This window comes from Hemiscyllium ocellatum, chromosome 46 (genome assembly GCF_020745735.1).
Source record: "Hemiscyllium ocellatum isolate sHemOce1 chromosome 46, sHemOce1.pat.X.cur, whole genome shotgun sequence".
Taxonomy (NCBI): domain Eukaryota; kingdom Metazoa; phylum Chordata; class Chondrichthyes; order Orectolobiformes; family Hemiscylliidae; genus Hemiscyllium; species Hemiscyllium ocellatum.
The window spans coordinates 15,312,631-15,329,545 of record NC_083446.1 but is presented as its reverse complement, the minus strand read 5'-3'; the positions used below and the strand labels follow the sequence as shown (position 1 = coordinate 15,329,545).

The window sequence follows — 16,915 nt, the reverse complement described above, 5'->3', positions numbered from 1 at the left end:
GATGGAAAGGGATCGGTATATAATGCAGGACAAGAGTTACAGCTGGAGAAAAGGCAATTATGATGTGATTAGGCAAGATTTAGGATGCATAAGATGAGAAAGGAAACTGCAGGTGATAGGCAGAATTGAAATGTGTAGATTACTCAAGAAACACTTTCTGCGTGTCCTTGATAAGTATGTATCTGTCAGACAGGGAGGAAGTGGTCGAGACTGGAGGATAGCAATTCTTGTTCTAATGTTCAAGCAGGGCAGTTGAGACAACCCTGTTAATTACAGGCCAGTGAGCCTTACTTCGGTTGTGGGTAAAGTGTTGGAAAAAGTTATAAGAGGTAGGATTTATAACCATCTACAAAGGAATAAGTTGGTTATAGATAGTCATTATTTTGTGAAGCGTTGATCATGCCTCACAAACCTGATAGAGTTCCTTCAGATGGTAACCAAATAGGTGGATGAGGGTAAAGTGGTTGATGTGGTGTATTTGGATTTCAATAAAGCGTTTGATAAGGTTCCCCATGCTAGGATATTGCACAAAATATGGAGGCATGGGATTGAGGGTGATTTAGCAGTTTGAATCAGAAATTGGCTAGTTGAAGGAAGACAGAGGGTGATGGTTGATGGGAAATGTTCATCTTGGAGTGCAGTTACTAGCGGTGTACCTCAAAGATCTGTTTTGGGGCTACTGCTGTTTCTCATTTTTATAAATGACCTAGACCAGGATGTAGAAGGATGGGTTAGTAAATTTGTAGATGACACTAAGGTCGGTGGAGTTGTGGATAATGCCAAATGATGTTGCAGGTTCCAGAGGGACACAGATAAGCTGCAGAGCCGGCTGAGATGTGACAGATGGAGTTTAATGTGGAAAAGTGTGAAGTGATTCGCTGTGGTAGGAGCAACAGGAATAAAGAATACTCTTGGTAAGATTCTTGGTCGTGTAGATGAGCAGAGAGATCTCTGTGTCCATGTTCACAGATCCCTCAAAGTTGCCACCCAGGTTGAAAGGGTTGTTAAGAAGACATCTGGTACATTAGTGTTTACTGTTCGAGGGACTGAGTTTCAGAGTCATGAGGTCATGTTGCAGCTGTACAAAACTCTGGTGCGTCCATGCCTGGAGTACTGCATACAATTCAGCTCACCACATTATAGGAAGGATGTGGAAGCTTTGGAAAGGGTTCAGAGGAGATTTACTCAGATGCTGCCTGGTATGGAGGGAAGGTCTTATGAGGAAAAGCTGAAAGACTTGAGGCTGTATTTGTTAGAGAAGGCGAAGAGGTAACTTAATTGAGACATAAGGTAATCAGAGGGTGGACAGTGAGAGCGTTTTTCCTCGGTGGTGACGGCTGGCACAAGGGGGCATAGCTTTAAACTGAGGGACGATAGATTTAGGACAGATGTCAGAGGTACTTTCTTTACTCAGACAGTAGTCGTAGCATGGAACACACTGCCTGTAACAGTAGTAAATTCGCCAACGTTAAGGGTATTTAAAATGGTCATTGCATAAATATATGGATGAAAATGGAACAGTGTGGGTTAGATGGGATTCAGATTGGTTCCACAGGTTGATGCAACATCAAGGGGCGAAAGACCTGTACTGCACTGTAATGTTCCATGTTCTGTCATCGAGATGGCATTCTTGGAGTGTCAATGAGATGGTTTGGGACTAATACATTAAGGATCCAAATAGGGTACAGGCCATACTCCACTTTATACTGTGTAACGGTCAAGGGATGGTTAATTCAATTGGTTTGCGATGCAGAGTGTCACTAACAGCACGTGTTCAATTCCTGTACCAGTTGAGGTCACCACATTCTTAACATAGAACATAGAAAGATACAGCGCAGTACAGGCCCTTCGGCCCTCGATGTTGCGCCGACCGAATCCTACCTAACCTACACTAGCCCAATAACTTCCAAATGCCTATCCAATGCCCGCTTAAATGACCATAAAGAAGGAGAGTTCACCACTGCTACTGGCAGGGCATTCCATGAACTCACAACCCGCTGTGTAAAGAATCTACCCCTAACATCTGTCCTATACCTACCACCCCTTAATTTAAAGCTGTGTCCCCTAGTAACACCTGACTCCATTAGCGGTAAAAGGTTCTCAGTGTCGACCCTATCTAAACCCCTAATCATCTTATACACCTCTATCAAATCTCCCCTAAACCTTCTCTTCTCCAATGAGAACAGCCCCAAGTGCCTCAGCCTTTCCTCATAAGATTTTCCTACCATTCCAGGCAACATCCTGGTAAACCTCCTCTGCACTCGTTCCAATGCCTCCACATCCTTCCTATAGTATGGCGACCAAAACTGCACACAATACTCCAGATGAGGCCGCACCAGAGTCTTATACAGTTGCAACATGACCTCAGGACTCCGGAACTCAATTCCTCTACCAATAAAGCCCAGTACACCATGTGCCTTCCTCACAGCACTATTTACCTGGGTGGCAACTTTCAGAGATCTGTGTACATGGACACCAAGATCCCTCTGCTCATCCACACTACCAAGTAGCCTACCATTAGCCCAGTAATCCATCCTCTTGTTACTCCTACCAAAGTGAATGACTTCACACTTAGCTACATTGAACTCCATTTGCCACCTTTCTGCCCAGCTCTGCAACTTATCTATATCCCGCTGTAACCTACCACTTCCTTCCTCACTATCCACAACTCCACCGACTTTTGTGTCATCCGCAAACTTGCTTACCCAGCTTTCAAGCCTTTCCTCTAGATCATTTATAAAGATAACAAAAAGCAATGGTCCCAAAACAGATCCTTGTGGTACACCGCTAGTAACTGCACTCCAAGATGAACATAGTCCATCAACTACTATCCTCTGTCTCCTTCCAGCCAGCCAATTCCTAATCCAAACCTCTAATGTATCCTCAATGCCATACATCCGTAGTTTTAGCATTAGCCTACCATGGGGAACCTTATCGAAAGCCTTACTAAAATCCATATACACAACATCTACTGCTTTACCCTCGTCCACTTCCTTGGTCACCTTCTCAAAGAACTCAATAAGGTTTGTGAGGCACGACCTGCCCTTCACAAAACCATGCTGGCTATCCTTGATCACGTTATTCCTATCCAGATGTTCATAAATCTTATCCCTTACCATTCTCTCTAAGACTTTGCCCACCACTGAAGTCAGACTCACTGGCCTATAGTTACTAGGGCTATCCCTACTCCCTTTCTTGAACAAGGGGACCACATTCGCTATCCTCCTGTCCTCTGGTACTATTCCCGTTGACAATGACGACATAAAAATCCAGGCCAATGGCTCTGCTATCTCCTCCCTAGCTTCCCATAGGATCCTAGGATAAATGCCATCAGGCCCAGGAGACTTATCTATTTTCATCCTCTCCAATATTCCCAGAACCTCTTCCCTGCATATTTCCAGGCCATCCATTCTAATCATTTGTGACTCCATATTCACATCAGCAACAGTGTCCTGTTCCTGAGTGAATACTAATGAAAAGTATTGATTTAGTGTCTCTCCAATCTCCTCCGCCTCCACACACAACTTCCCACTACTATCCTTGACTGGACCGATACCTACCCTAGTCATCCTTAACCTTGCCCTTGATCTGAGACATGAAAACCCTCAGGTTGAAGCACAGTCGTCATCTCTCTCTAATGAGAGCGCAGTCCTATGATCTTCTGGGACGACAGCAACTTTAATTTCAAATTTCAATTGTGTAATGAGAAGGAAATAACTGGTAATCTAGCTGGGTGATTCCCCTTGGGGAAGAGTGAAGCACTCTGAATGATGGACAGTGACAGAGTTGATTCTGAGACTAGGGGGTCAAAATGTAAATAAAGAAAATTATGACGGTATGAGATACAAACAGGTTACATGGACTTTTGCCTGAAACATTGATTTTCCTGCACCTCAGATGATGCCTGACCTGCTGTGCTTTTCCAGCACCACTCTAATCTACAATAACTTGGGGAATATAGCTTCAAAGGATGACAAACATTTACAGACCAAATGGAGGAACTGCACAAAAATAAAATGGAAAAGGAGGCCCTGCCATGGCTAACAAGGAATACTAGGGATAGTACTGGATCCAAGGAAGGGGGGTACAAATTGGTTTAAAAGAGCAGCAGACCTGAAGATAGGGAGCAATCCAGATTTCAGCAAAACAGGACTGAGGGACTAGAGTCATAGAGATGTACAGCATGGAAGTAGACCCTTCGGTCCAAACTGTCCAGATATCCCAAACCAATCTAGTCCCACCTGCCAGCACCCAGTCCATAACCCTCCAAACCCTTCCTATTCATATATCCATACAAATGCCTCTTAAATGTTACAATTGTACAAGCCTCCACCACTTCCTCTGGCAGTTCATTGCATCACTATCAGAGGATCAATATGGAGGGAGTGCAGCATTGTCAGAGGGTCAGGATGGAGGGAGTGCAGCATTGTCAGAGGGTCAGGACAGAGGGAGTACAGCATTGTCAGAGGGTCAGGACGGAGGGAGTGCAGCATTGTCAGAGGGTCAGGATGGAGGGAGTGCAGCATTGTCAGAGGATCAATATGGAGGGAGTGCAGCATTGTCAGAGGGTCAGGATGGAGGGAGTGCAGCATTGTCAGAGGGTCAGGACGGAGGGAGTGCAGCATTGTCAGAGGGTCAGGACGGAGGGAGTGCAGCATTGTCAGAGGGTCAGGATGGAGGGAGTGCAGCATTGTCAGTGGGTCAGCACAGAGGAATGCAGCATTGTCAGAGGGTCAGGACGGAGGGAGTGCAGCATTGTCAGAGGGTCAGGACGGAGGGAGTGCAGCATTGTCAGAGGGTCAGGATGGAGGGAGTACTGCATTGTCAGAGGGTCAGGACGGAGGGAGTGCTGTGCAGTGAGAGGGTTAGTAATGATAAAGTGCGCACTCTCTGAGGGTCAGTACTAATGGATCGACATGCTGTCAGAGTGCCGCAATGTGAGAGGGTTACGACTGAGGGAGCGCTGCACTGTGAAAGGGTAACAACTGAGGGAGCACCACACTGAGGGGGTTAGCACTGAGGGATCTCCGCGCAGTGAGGTGGTCAGTACTGAGGGAGCGCCACGCTAAGTGCGTGACTAATTCAGAGAGAAAAATAAAGTTGAAGAGCAACCCTGAGTGGAATATGCAAAGTAAATGTTCGAGCTCCGAAAGGTATATGAAGCAAAAGACAATTAAGAGAGTCAGAGATGTACAGCATGGAAACAGACCCTTCGGTCCAACTGTCCATGTTTGACCAGATATCCCAACCCAATCTCGTCCCACCTGCCAGCACCCGGCCCATACCCCTCCAAACCCTTCCTATTCATATACCCATCCAAATGCCTTTTCAGTGTTGCAATTGTACCAGCCTCCACCACGTCCTCTGGCAGTTCATTCCATGCACGTACCACTGTGAAAATGTTGCCCCTTAGGTCTCTTTTGTATCTTTCCCCTCTCACCCTAAAGCTATGCCCTCTAGTCTGGACTCCCCCGCCCCAGGGAAAAGACTTTGCCTATTTATCCTATCCATGCCCCTCATGATTTTGTAAACCTCTATAAGGTCACCCCTCAGCCTCTGACGATCCAGGGAAAACAGCCCCAGCCTGTTTCAGACTCTCCCTACAGCTCAAATCCTCCAACCCTGGCAACATCCTTGTAAATCTTTTCTGAACCCTTTCAAGTTTCACGATAGGAAGGAGACCAGAATTGCACGCAATATTCCAACAGTGGCCTAACCAATGTCCTGTACAGCCGCAACATGACCTCCCTATTCCTGTACTCAATACTCTGACCAATAAAGGAAAGCATACCAAACGTCTTCTTCATTATCCTATCTACCTGCAACTCCACTTTCAAGGAGCTATGAACCTGCACTCCAAGGTCTCTTTTTTTCAGCAACACTCCCTAGGACCTTACCATTAAGTGTATAAGTCCTGCTAAGATTTGCTTTCCCAAAATTCAGCACCTCACATTTATCTGAATTGAACTCCATCTGCCACTTCTCAGCCCAATGGCCAACCAGGTCCAGATCCTGTTGGAATCTGAGGTAACCCTCTTCGCTGTCCACTACACCTCCAATTTTGGTATCATCTGCAAACTTACTAACTGTACCTCTTATGCTCACCATCCAAATCATTTATGTAAATGACAAAAAGTAGAAAATCCAGCATCGATCCTTGCAGCACTCACTGGTCACAGACTTCCAGTCTGAAAAACAACCCTCCACCACCACCCTCTGTTTTCTATCTTTGAGTCAGTTCTGTATCCAAATGGCTAATTCTCCCTGTATTCCATGAGACCTAACCTTGCTAATCAGCCTCCCATGGGGAACCCTGTTGAACACCTTACTGAAGTCCACATAGATCACATCTACTGCTCTGCCCTCATCAATCCTCTTTGTTATTTCTTCAAAAACAAATCCCTTACAATCAAACAGGGGAAGTTATAATGTGAAATAAAGATATGGTACACCAATTAACTATATATTTTGGCTCTTATCATCTCAAAGGATGACAGAAATAATATCCCTGAAATGTTGGGGAACATGAGTGGGATGAACCAAAGGAAATCAGTATTAGCAGGGAAACGGTGTTGGGGAAATTGATGGGATTAAAAACCAACAAATCCCAGCATCTGTTACTCTTACCCCCAGAGTTCTGAAAGTCATCCTAGATATTGTGAATGCATTCTGAAACTAGAATCTAAATAGAGTAAATGGAGTGTCATCTTTCAAGACTTATAAACTCTGGAACAATTTCTTTGGATTGGAAGGGAGCTAATGCGACCCAACCAATTAAAAAAGGAGGTAAGACAAAATAGGGAATGATAGACCAGTTAGCCTAACATTGGAAAACAGTGACAGGATTGGATAGTCAATCAGCATGGATTTATGAAAGGGAATTAGAAACGAGACCAAGTTGCTGAAAGAAAGCATGCAGGTGCAGCAGAAGGTGAAGAGAGCCAATGATATGTTGGCCTTCATAGGTGGAGGATTTGGGTACACGAGCAAGCATGTCTTGCTGAAATTGTACAGGGTCTTGCTGAGACCACACCTGGGGTATTGTGCGCAGGTTCAGAATATTTATCTGACGAAAGATGTTCTGGTTATGTAGCTGCACGACAAAGATTTACTAAACTGATTCCTGTGATGGCAGGATGGACATATGAGAACCGAACATAGAATGAAATGCACTGGAGTTGAGAAGGATGGCGTAGGATGTCACAGAAACTAATAAAATTCTAACGCACGAACACGGTAAATGCAGGAAGGATGCTATCAACGCAGTGAGGGGGGGTGTTGGTGAGGGCGGTTTGTGTGTGTGTGCGCGTGTGTGGGTTGGTGAGGGCGGTGTGTGTGTGTGGGTTGGTGAGGGCGGTGTGTGTGTGTGGGTTGGTGAGGGCGGTGTGTGTGTGTGGGTGGGTGAGGGCGGTGTGTGTGTGTGGGTGGGTGAGGGCGGTGTGTGTGTGTGGGTGGGTGAGGGCGGTGTGTGCGTGTGGGGGTGAGGGCGGTGTGTGCGTGTGGGTTGGTGAGGGCGGTGTGTGCGTGTGGGTTGGTGAGGGCGGTGTGTGCGTGTGGGTTGGTGAGGGCGGTGTGTGCGTGTGGGTTGGTGAGGGCGGTGTGTGCGTGTGGGTTGGTGAGGGCGGTGTGTGTGTGTGGGTTGGTGAGGGCGGTGTGTGCGTGTGGGTGGGTGAGGGGTGTGTGCGTGTGTGCATGTGTGTTGGTGAGGGTTGTGTGTGTGTGGGGGGGGCTGTGTGTGTGGGGGGGGGCTGTGTGTGTGGGGGGGGCTGTGTGTGTGGGGGGGGGCTGTGTGTGTGGGGGGGGCTGTGCGTGTGGGGGGGCTGTGCGTGTGGGGGGGGCTGTGCGTGTGGGGGGGGCTGTGCGTGTGTGGGCTGTGCGCGTGGGTGAGGGCTGTGTGTGGGTGAGGGAAGTGTGTGCGTGTTGGTGAGGGCGGTAAGTGTGTGTGTGTGTTGGTGAGGGCGGTTTGTGTGTGTCTTGGTGAGGGCGGTTTGTGTTTGTGGGTGAGGGCTGTGTGTGTGCGTGTGAGGGCTGTGTGCGTGGGTGAGGGCTGTGTGTGTGTGTGGGTGAGGGGTGTGTGTGTGTGTGTGTGTGTCTGGGTGAGTGGTGTGTGTGGGGGGTGTGTGTGTGTGAGGGTTGTGTGTGTGGGTGAGGGCTGTGTGTGTGCGTGTGAGGGCTGTGTGCGTGGGTGAGGGCTGTGTGTGTGTGTGGGTGAGGGGTGTGTGTGTGTGTGTGTGTGTCTGGGTGAGTGGTGTGTGTGGGGGGTGTGTGTGTGTGAGGGTTGTGTGTGTGGGTGAGGGGTGGGTGTGTGTGTGTGTGTGTGTGTGTGTGTGTGTGTGTGGGTGGCTGAGGGCTGTTTGTGTGCAGGTGAGGGGTGTGTGTGCGCGTGTGTGTAGGTGAGGGGTGTGTGTGTGTATGTTGGTGAGGGCGGTGTGGCGTGTGTGTTGGTGAGGGTGGTGTGTGTGTGTTGGTGAGGGCGGTAAGTGTGTGTGTGTGTTGGTGAGGGTGGTGGGTGTGTGTGTGGGTGAGAGCTGTGTGTGTGAGGACTGTGTGTGTGGGGGGGTTGTGTGGGGGTGAGAGTTGTGTGTGTGGGTGAGGGCTGTGTGTTGGTGAGGGCAGTGTGTGTGTGTGTGTTGGGGTGGGCGGTAAGTGTGTGTGTGTTGGTAAGGGTGGTGGGTGTCTGTGTGGGTGAGAGCTGTATGTGTGGTTGTGTGTGTGGGGGGTGTGTGGGGGGGTGTGGAGGGGGGTGATGTGTGGGGGGGGGGATGTGTGGGGGGGGATGTGTGGGGGGGGATGTGTGGGGGATGGGGGTGAGAGTTATGTGTGTGTGAGGGCTGTGTGTGTGTGTGGGTGGGGGCTGTGTGTTGGTGAGGGCGGTGTTTGTGTGTGTGTGTGTGTGTGTGTGTGTGTGTGTGTGTGTGTGTGTGTGTGTGTTGGGGTGGGCGGTAAGTGAGTATGTGTTGGGGAGGGCGGTAAGTGTGTGTGTTGGTAAGGGTGGTGTGTGTGTGTGGGTGAGAGCTGTGTGTGTGAGGGGTGTGTGGGGGAGTGTGTGGGGGGGGTGTGGGGGTATGGGGGGGAGTGTGTGGGTGGGGGGGGTGTGGGTGGAGGGGGTGTGGGGGTGCGTGTTGGGGGGATGTGTGGGGGGGGAATGTGTGTGTGAGAGTGAGAGTGGGGGGGGTGAGGGCTGTGTGTGTGTAGGTGAGGGCTGTGTGTGTGCGTGAGTGAGAGAGGGCTGTGTTTGTGTGTGCGTGCGCGTGGGTGAGGGGGGTGTGCGTGTAGGTGAGGGGGTGTGTGCGTGTGAGGGCTGCGCGCGTGGGTGTGGTGTGTGTGGGGGTGAGGGCTGTGTGTGTGGTGTGGTGTGGGTGGGGCGTGTGTGGGGGGCGTGTGGGGGGGCATGGGGGTGTGTGAGGGGGGGGATGTGTGAGGGGGGGATGTGTGAGGGGGGGGATGTGTGAGGGGGGGGATGTGTGAGGGGGGGGGATGTGTGAGGGGGGGGATGTGTGAGGGGGGGGATGTGTGAGGGGGGGGATGTGTGAGGGGGGGGATGTGTGAGGGGGGGGATGTGTGAGGGGGGGGATGTGTGAGGGGGGGGATGTGTGAGGGGGGGGATGTGTGAGGGGGGGGATGTGTGAGGGGGGGGATGTGTGAGGGGGGGGATGTGTGAGGGGGGGGATGTGTGAGGGGGGGGATGTGTGAGGGGGGGGATGTGTGAGGGGGGGGATGTGTGAGGGGGGGGATGTGTGAGGGGGGGGATGTGTGAGGGGGGGGATGTGTGAGGGGGGGGATGTGTGAGGGGGGGGATGTGTGAGGGGGGGGATGTGTGAGGGGGGGGATGTGTGAGGGGGGGATGTGTGAGGGGGGGATGTGTGAGGGGGGGGATGTGTGAGGGGGGGGATGTGTGAGGGGGGGGATGTGTGAGGGGGGGGATGTGTGAGGGGGGGGATGTGTGAGGGGGGGGATGTGTGAGGGGGGGGATGTGTGAGGGGGGGATGTGTGAGGGGGGGGATGTGTGAGGGGGGGATGTGTGAGGGGGGGGATGTGTGAGGGGGGGGATGTGTGAGGGGGGGGATGTGTGAGGGGGGGGGATGTGTGAGGGGGGGGATGTGTGAGGGGGGGGATGTGTGAGGGGGGGGATGTGTGAGGGGGGAAGTGTGAGGGGGGGAAGTGTGAGGGGGGGGAAGTGTGAGGGGGGGGAAGTGTGAGGGGGGGGAAGTGTGAGGGGGGGGAAGTGTGAGGGGGGGGAAGTGTGAGGGGGGAAGTGTGAGGGGGGATGTGTGTGGGGGGGCATGTGTGAGGGGGGATGTGTGAGGGGGGGGATGTGTGAGGGGGTGTGTGTTTTGGGCGGGTTGTGTGGGGGGTGTGTGTGGGGGGTGTGTGTGGGGGGGGTGTGGGGAGTGCGTGTGGGGGATATGTGTGTGGGGGATGTGTGTGTGTGGGGGATATGTGTGTGTGTGAGTGTGAGTGGGGGGGTGAGGACTGTGTGTGTAGGTGAGGGCTGTGTGTGTGAGAGAGAGAGAGAGAGCTTTGTTTGTGTGTGAGGGCTGTTTTTGTGTAGGTGAGGGGGGGTGTGTGCGTGCGTGGGTGAGGGCTGTGTGTGGGTGTGGGGTGTGTGTGTGCAGCGTGTGCGTGAGGGCTGTGTGTGTGTGTGTGTGTGAGGGTGAGGACTGTGTGTGTGCGCGCTTGTGTGAGGGCTGTGTGTGTGTGTGTGTGTGTGTGTGTGTGTGCGCGGACTGTGTGTGTGTGCGCGTGTGTGAGGGCTGTGTGCGTGTGTGTGAGAGAGAGAGGGCTGTGTGTGTGTGTGTGTGGTGTGTGTGTGTGTGCGTGTGTGTGTGCGTGTGTGTGTGTGGGCTGTGTGTGTGTGTTCAGGTGAGGGGTGTGTGTGTGTGTGCGCACGCGCGCGAGTGGGCGAGGGGTGTGTGTGCGCGCGCGTTGGTGGGGGCTGTGTGTGTGGGTGAGGGGTGTGTGTGCGTGTGTGTGTGTGTGTGTGTGTGTGTGTCTGTGCGCGCACGTGTGTTAGTGAGGGCGGTGTGTGCGTGTGCGTGTGTGAGAGAGCGGTGTGTGTGTGTGTTTGTGAGGGCAGTGTGTGTTTGTGTTTGTGTGGGCGGTGTGTGTGTGTGTGTTTGTGTGGGCGGTGTGTGTGTGTGTGTGGGGGCAGTGTGTGTTTGTGTTTGTGAGGGCGGTGTGTGTGTGTGTGTGTGTGTGTGCGCGCGTGTGAGAGAGAGGGCTGTGTGTGTGTGTGTTCAGGTGAGGGGTGTATGTGTGTGCGCGCGCGCGAGTGGGCGAGGGGTGTGTACGCGCGCGCGTTGGTGGGGGCTGTGTGCGTGTGTGGGTGAGGGCTGTGTGTGTGTGTGTGCGTGCGCGTGTGTTAGTGAGGGCGGTGTGTGCGTGTGTGTGAGAGCGGTGTGTGCGTGTGTGTGAGAGCGGTGTGTGTGTGTGTGTGTGTGTGTTTGTGAGGGCGGTGTGTGTGTGTGTGTGTGTGTGTTTGTGAGGCGGTGTGTGTGTGTGTTTGTGAGGGCAGTGTGTGTGTGTGTGTGTTTGTGAGGGCGGTGTGTGTGTGTGTTTGTGAGGGCAGTGTGTGTATGTGTTTGTGAGGGCGGTGTGTGTGTGTGTGTGTGTGTGTGTGTGTGTGTGCGTCTGTGTGTGTTTGTGAGGGCGGTGTGTGTTTGTGTTTGTGAGGGCGGTGTGTGTGTGTGTGTGTGTGTGTGTTTGTGAGGGCGGTGTGTGTGTGTGTGTGTGTCTGTGTGTGTTTGTGAGGGCGGTGTGTGTTTGTGTTTGTGAGGGCGGTGTGTGTTTGTGTGTATGTGTGTGTGTGTGTGTTTGTGAGGGCGGTGTGTGTTTGTGTGTGTGTGTGTGTGTGAGGGCGGTGTGTGTTTGTGTGTGTGTGTGTGTGTTTGTGAGGGCGGTGTGTGTGTGTGTTTGTGAGGGCAGTGTGTGTATGTGTTTGTGAGGGCGGTGTGTGTGTGTGTGTGTGTGTGTGTGTGTGTGTGTGTGCGTCTGTGTGTGTTTGTGAGGGCGGTGTGTGTTTGTGTTTGTGAGGGCGGTGTGTGTGTGTGTGTTTGTGAGGGCGGTGTGTGTGTGTGTCTGTGTGTGTCTGTGTGTGTTTGTGAGGGCGGTGTGTGTTTGTGTTTGTGAGGGCGGTGTGTGTTTGTGTGTATGTGTGTGTGTGTGTGTGTGTGTGTTTGTGAGGGCGGTGTGTGTGTGTGTTTGTGAGTGTGTTTGTGAGGGCGGTGTGTATTTGTGTGTGTGTGTGTGTGTGTGTGAGTGTGTTTGTGAGGGCGGTGTGTGTTTGTGTGTGTGTGTGTGTGTGTGTGTGTGTGTGTGTGTGTTTGTGAGGGCGGTGTGTGTTTGTGTGTGTGTATGTATGTGTTGGTGAGGGCGGAGTGTGTGTGTGTGTTAGTGAGGGCGGGGTGTATGTGTGCGTGTGCGTTAGTGAGGGCGGTGTGTGTGTGTTTGTGTTTGTGTGTGTGAGAGGGCGGTGTGTGTTTGTGTGTTTGTGAGGGCGGTGTGTGTTTGTGTGTGTGTGTGTTTGTCAGTGTGTGTGTGTTAGTGAGAGCGGTGTGTGTTTGTGTGTGTTAGTGAGAGCGGTGTGTGTGTGTGTGTGTGTGTGTGTGTAAAACGAGGGGTCCGTCGTCCACAGTTTAAAGTTATCAGGTAGGCCTTTTAGGACTGACATGAAGAAAGTGTTTCTTTATGCAGACTCGTGACCGTGCAGAATTTGCTGTCACAGAAAGCAATTAAGGCCAGAATGTGGAACGTTTCCCACAAGACAGATATAGTTCTAAGGTCTAAATGGATAAAAAGGTTTGGCTCTGAAGTGGTAGCAGGCTACTGAGTGGCAAGATCGTCATGATCATCCTGAATAGTGGAGCAGGATCGAACATCACAACAATCTACTCCTATACTTATTTTCTCTCTTATTTTGTTAAAGGTGGGATATAAAAACAAAATTTTTGTAACTAACACAGATATTAGCACTATCTTATCACTATTGAATTAAAATTGTGTAACTCCTTACCAAACAGCAATCTCAGAGCAGCTTCACCACACTGCCCGCAGCAGTTCGAGAAGATGCAGTGTGATTTTGGAAGCTTCTGCACTGGAGGCTCTGTCTCGCCTTTGATTCAATTCTCAATTGTTGAATATTCTGAGAAAAGCAACATAGTACACAGAAAATAAGAAAACATCCTTGGAAGTTTGCTGATACTGAGGAGCAGTGAGAGAAACAATGTGCCAAGTTTTGTGAGGTGTGGTGGGCAACGAATGACCACAATTTCCAAACACACCCATCCTGCTCAGGTCTCTCCCTCCACACAATGCTCCTTTCTCTCAGCCTCTTTCACAGTGGCAGTGACAAAGATGTGCACAGGGACACTTATTCATCAATTTTGGTCACTAACACATACACAAGCATCTCCCAACAGCACACTGCCCATACTCCTTACTGAACACAGCAATGATTTAGCCCATTTATATCAAAGACAGATAAACAGTGAAACAATAAATTAACAAACAAGACAAAGAAACACAGTGTTTTGGTTAATAATAACTCTTCAAGAAGGTGGCATTCAGTGTGCCCTTTTTCATCATGTGAAACTCTTTGAGAATTGATATATTTTAATCAGATCTGTTCTCACTCTTACAAACCTCTGGGTATGGAGAATGATGCACTTCAGAAGACAGTTATGGCTGTTGGAGATCAGTCATCTCAGCTCTAGGCCATTTCTGCAGGAGCTCCTCTGGGTAAAAATTTTTAATCAGCATGTTCAAAGATCTTACGATGCATTCCTGCAGATGAGACTTGAACACAAAGTTGCCACCCAAGTTGATAGGGTTGTTAAGACATTTGGGGTGTTGGCTTTCATTAGCGGAGGGATCGAGTTTAAGAGCCATATGGATATTCCACAGCTCTACAGAATCCTGGTGAGGCTACACTAGTAATATTGTGTTCAATTCCGGTCACCTCATTATATGAAAGACGCAAAAGCTCCAGAGAGGTTGCAGAGAAAATTTATCAGGATGCTGCCTGGACTGGAGGGCCTGTCTTAAGAAGAAAGGTTGAGGAAGCTAGGATTTTTTTCTCATTTTAAAAAGAATCTTCTTCCTGACCTCTCCGCCCCCACCCCACTCCGGCCCATCACCCTCACCTTAACCTCCTTCCACCTATTGCATTTCCAACGCCACTCCCCCAAGTCTATCCTCCTACCTTAGGGCGGCACGGTGGCACAGTGGTCAGCACTGCTGGCTCACAGCACCAGAGACCCGGGTTCAATTCCCATCTCAGGTGAGTGACTGTGTGGAGTTTGCACACTCTCCCCGTGTCTGCTTGGGTTTCCTCGGGTGCTCTGGTTTCCTCCCACAGTCCAAAACATGCTAAATTGCCCGTAGAGTTAGGTGTAGGGATGAATGGGTCTGGGTGGGCTGCTCTTCGGCAGATCGGTGTGGACTTGTTGGGCCGAAGGGCCTGTTTCCACACTGTAATTAATGTAAACCTTTTATCTTAGCCTGCTTGGCACACTCTCCTCAATGAAAAGAAAAAATTCCTGAAGAAGGGCTCATGCCCAAAACGCCGATTCTCCTGCTCCTTGGATGCTGCCTGACTTGCTGCGCTTTTCCAGCAACACAGTTTCAAAAAAAGAATGAGAGGTGACTAGAAAGAGGTATACAAGATGATGAGAGGCATTGACAAAGAGTCTTTTCCCTGTAGCAGACATGTCTATCATGATGGGGGCATCATTTTAAAGAGGAAAGGGGAGATGCCAGGGATTCTTTTCACAACGAGTGGTGGGTGCGTGGAATGTACTAGTAAAAAATGAGGTCTGCAGATGCTGGAGATCACAGCTGCAAATGTGTTGCTGATCAAAGCACAGCAGGCCAGGCAGCATCTCAGGAATAGAGAATTCGACGTTTTGAGCATAAGCCCTTCATCAGGAATAAGAGAGAGAGCCAAGCAGGCTAAGATAAAAGGTAGGGAGGAGGGACTAGGGGGAGGGGCGATGGAGGTGGGATAGGTGGAAGGAATGTACTGCCAGCAGTGGTCAGATACATTACAGACATTTAAGTGACTCCTGGATGGGCACATGTGTAATTAGGTTTCTCTGATCTGGGATCAGAGAAGTGGCATTACACCAAGGGCCGAAGAGCCTGTGCTGTATTATGTTCTAAAACAAAACTGAACCAATAATAGTGGCCATTGAATGAGGCCTGTTTCTGGGAAGAAACCGGAGGCTCTCTGCAGCTGAAATCACGGCCCGGGAAAGCACATGTTTGGAGCTACAAACGTAAACCGATCAATCATGAAACCTTCTCATCGGAATACGCTATACGCCTCCCTCCCTTTTAACCTTCACTCACCGCCTTTTGGATGGAACAAACGGATATTTCCTTCGGGCCCCTCACTCGCGACACGCATGCTCACAATCACAACTAACTATGCGCATGCTCCGATACCGTGCCAGCCCCATTGATGACATCATACAGGGCCAGCCCCATTGATGACATCATACAGGGCCAGCCCCATTGATGACATCATACAGGGCGGGGCTGGAGGATCGAGCTGGAGCTGCTGGTCCTCCAAGCATTCACAGAGACTGAGGAGAGTTAAAAATCACAGGTTATAGTCCAACAGGTTTAATTGGAAGCACTAGCTCTCGGAGTTACGCTCCTTCATCAGGTGGAGGGCTCGATCGTAACACAGAATTTATAGCAAACATTTGCAGTGTGATGTAACTGAAATTATACATTGAAACATTGATTGTCTGTTAAGCCTTTCATCTGTTAGAATACAGTGATAGTTTCACTTCTTTCATGCGTAAATCACAAAACCCTTTTTGTTAAAGTTGCATTCTCGGGTTAGCTGCGAACAATGGTGATAGCTCGACAATATGTTGAAGGTGTTAGCCCCTGGGTTCTCTGTCTATGACCTGATGTTTAGATTGATTCTAATCTAATAAGTGAGATAAGTGTTTTACGTAAATTCCAGCAGTTTTTGCGCAAAGTGCAATGTAACTCTGCAATACAAATTCACCACACTAAATATATGTGTGCATGTGGGTCTTTGTCTGTGTGTGTGTGTCTGTCTGGGGTGGGGGTTGTGAGTGTGAGAAAGTGTGTGCAGAGTGTCTTAAGTCTGTGAGGGGGTGCATGTGTGAGCGTGGGAGTGTATGTGTCTATAAGGGTGTGTGGGTGTCTGTGTGTGCGTCTATGTACACCTGTATCCGTGTATGTGTGTGTGTAGTGCAATGGTGATCACCTGTAATGTGACATGAACCCAGGGTCCCGGTTGAGGCCCTCTCTATGGGTACCAAACTTAGCTATCAGCCTCTGCTCGGCCACTTTCCTCTACTGCATGTCCCGAAGTCCACCTTGGAAGATGGTCACCCGAAGGTACGAGGCTGAATGTCCTGGACCACTGAAGTGTTCCCCAACTGGGAGGGAACCCTCCTGTCTATTGATTGTTGTGCTGTGCCCATTCATCCGTTGTCGTAGCCTTTGCTCGGTTTCCCCAATGTACCATGCCTCCAACGTATAAGATAGACAGCATTGGCTGAGTCACATGAGTACCTGCCATGTACAAGGTGGGAGGTGTTCCCACGCATAATAATCCGCAATCTGACACATCTTGCAGCGTCCACCGTGACAGGGTTGTATGGAGTTGTCCTGAGAGCCAGGCAGTTTGCTATGAACAATGATCTGTTTGTGGTTTGGTGGTTATTTAAAGGCAAGTAGTGGAGGTGTGGGGAAGGTCTTGGTGAGGTGCTCATCCTCATTGATGATGTGTTGCAGGTCACGAAGAACATGGCGTAATTTTTCAGCCCCTAGGAAGTACTGAACAACGAAGGGTACCCTGTCAGTTGCAGCACATGTCTGTCTCCTGAGGGTCATTACGGTTCCTTGCTGTGGCAAAGTGAATTTGTATTGC

The 16,915-nt window shown here is 50.3% G+C and overlaps 1 protein-coding gene across 4 annotated transcripts in view; it reads right to left on the bottom strand.

The window, feature by feature from the left end:
* Window positions 1-15,432, bottom strand: part of LOC132836309 (zinc finger protein 229-like) — a 52,009-nt gene extending 36,577 nt beyond the window's left edge. For 3 of the 4 annotated variants that reach the window (XR_009647367.1, XR_009647366.1, XM_060855716.1), the window contains exons 1-2: window positions 15,349-15,432; window positions 13,013-13,141 (exon numbers count right to left, since the gene is read on the bottom strand). The gene's annotated coding sequence lies outside the window, so the exon portion shown is untranslated. Of the gene's footprint in view, window positions 1-13,012; window positions 13,142-13,641; window positions 13,734-15,348 lie in introns of all 4 variants that reach the window. The other variant, XM_060855717.1, reaches the window with a different exon arrangement.
* Window positions 15,433-16,915: the final 1,483 nt, after the last annotated feature.